Source organism: Nycticebus coucang, chromosome 3 (genome assembly GCF_027406575.1).
Source record: "Nycticebus coucang isolate mNycCou1 chromosome 3, mNycCou1.pri, whole genome shotgun sequence".
Lineage (NCBI taxonomy): Eukaryota > Metazoa > Chordata > Mammalia > Primates > Lorisidae > Nycticebus > Nycticebus coucang.
The window spans coordinates 71,864,226-71,866,764 of NC_069782.1; the positions used below are offsets into that span (position 1 = coordinate 71,864,226).

The 2,539-nt window shown below is 44.5% G+C and overlaps 1 pseudogene; it reads left to right on the forward strand.

The window, feature by feature from the left end:
* The first annotated feature begins 660 nt into the window (after positions 1-660).
* LOC128581269 (small integral membrane protein 30-like) lies at positions 661-839 on the forward strand (annotated as a pseudogene).
* Positions 840-2,539: the final 1,700 nt, after the last annotated feature.

The window sequence follows — 2,539 nt, forward strand, 5'->3', positions numbered from 1 at the left end:
TTGGCCGGGGCTGGGCTTGAACCTGAAAGACTTGGGGCAGGACCCCCCACTCTGCCCTGAGCGATGACAACCCCAATCAACCGCAAGAGATGGCGCTTGATGCAAACAGCAAGAGGATTTTATTCCAGCATGCTGGGGCTTGACTCGCAACTCTTTTAGGAGCCGAGAAGTCAAGCCCTGAACAGCAGGTTTTACAAGCTTATAAAGGCAAAAACCACAAAGGAGGGAGGGGCAGCAGACATAGGGGCTTTTCCAGATAAGAAGAACTCTGGTTCATTACTCATCTGTCTTAAGACAAGATCAGCAGTTAAACATTTGCTTAGCTTTTTTCTTTCAGAACCAGTTATTGGTTATCTGCTTCAGCTCGGGGCTATTTCCTAGGACAGTTACAAAAGGTCACATTCTTATGGTAGGGGGCGAGGGGTGCTGCTACATATCTGGTCCCCCCCCTTTTTGGATTTGGTAGTACTTTCCTTCAAACCCACCACCTCAGGCATATGGGGCCAGCGCCCCACCCCTTTGAGCCACAGGCACCACCCAAACCTCTTAGTCTTAACATCCATCCTGGAGCTCCAGAAAAGGAAAAATTTCAAGTGCGATAGAGTTATTATATATATAAACCATTTATTTGGAACCTTCAGCCCTCAAGATCCCAACATCATGTCTACAGTTTCAACACATTTGATCTTAGTCCTCACTTCACTGCTGTTGGTGCGCCTGTTGCTGAAGCAGTGGAGGCTGCAAATGCCATCGCTCTGCTGTTGGGTGTAGTTCTCAGCATCACAGGCATCTGTGTTTGCTTGGGAGTATATGCTCAAAAGAGAAATGGACAGATGTGACTTTGAAGGATCTCCTGAATCAGACCTTGCCATAAAAACCTTTGTGCTGTTGAGATTAACCGTGAGCTTTGGTGTCTGAAAGTTTTCAAGAAACAGTAAATAGGGCAGTGCCTGTGACTCAGTGAGCAGGGCGTCGGCCCCATATGCTGAGGGTGGCGGGTTCAAACCCAGCCCCAGCCAAACTGCAACAAAAAAATAGCTGGATGTTGTGGCGGGTGCCTTTAGTCCCAGCTACTCAGGAGGCTGAGGCAGGAGAATTGCCTAAGCCCAGGAGTTGGAGGTTGCTGTGAGCTGTGTGATGCCACAGCACTCTACCGAGGGCAATAAAGTAAAACTCTGTCTCTACAAAAAAAAAAAAAGAAACAGTAAATAGAAGAGTTTCATATTCTTTGTTGTTTCCCTTAAAATGGGAACAAATTAATACGTAAATGGGAAAAAATGTTTTCTTTACAAGTTATGCACTAAATAATTCAGCCTATACTTTATATGTGCAGGTTAGAAAGGGGATCAAAGAAGGAAGATGGTTGAAATTGACATAAGTAATTCATAGTTTTAGGATTTTCAAAGTACATGCAACAGGAAGAAGGAAGCTTTGCCCAGAATCCAAGGAAATCTCCACTGTTAAGTAATAATCACTGTGCCTCCTGAACTGTTGAGTCTTTTTTCCTTATTTTTATTATATTTTTGTTTTATCACTCAAGTTAATATGGTATTTAGATATCACATAGCCAAAAATGGAAACATTTATCTCTGGGTAGAAAACATTTAGAAAGATGTATTCAGTATATCTAATATTGAAATAGAAAAAAGATTTAATGTAAAAACAAAATCCTTTACATTAACATTGAAATGGAGAAAAGATCAAATTTGAAAAAGAAATAAACTTTATATTTATTAACTGATAAAAAAAAAAAAAAGAGCTGTTTCCAACATGGCTTTTGGTCCAGGACATCCTCAATGTTACTCTGGTGCCTTACAGAAATTCTGGGGTGCATGGGTGCTGGGGAAACTGAAGCATGTGAGCAGAGGACGATGGACCCAGGCCTCTGGCCAGCACTCACTCGATGGGAAACAGGAATTCCAGTGCCAGCATGAAAGAGGAGTGCAAGCTCCTGTGAGGACCTCTTGGAAGAGGTTTCTGAGCTGGGCATGGAAAGATGACCAGGAACATGCAGGGACACAGATGATAGGGTATGGGTATGATATGACAGGCCTCGCCTACTGGTCTGAGAGACTGTGAAAAATAACTCCCAAAGGAGTGACTCATCTGTCACAATCATTTATTCATTCATCAAAAACATGGGGTACCCAAACAGCCTCACCGGGTGATACCCCCAACCCTGCTGGGTAAAACTGGGGCTGGGGGAGTCTCGAGGGAAACACACTGAGAAGACACTGGGGAAGGAGGTGCAAGGGTGCAAGGGTGTTTCCAACGAGGGATCTATTAAGGATCTATCTAACAGAGGCTCTAAGGAAAGTGAAGTGCAGAGACTGCCCGTCTGATTTTTAGGGGACACCAAGAGGATTGGGAGGCGGGAATAGCCTGAGCCCCTGACTAGGTGGTGGAGGTTCCACTCAGGCAAATATTGAGCTCTTGCTGTTTATCGGCATTGTTGCAGCCAACTGCCCCCTCTTCCCAATGAGGAAATAGGCTGAGTTCAGAGCTGCTGGGGATGTTGTTGGAAAGATAACAGGGAGGA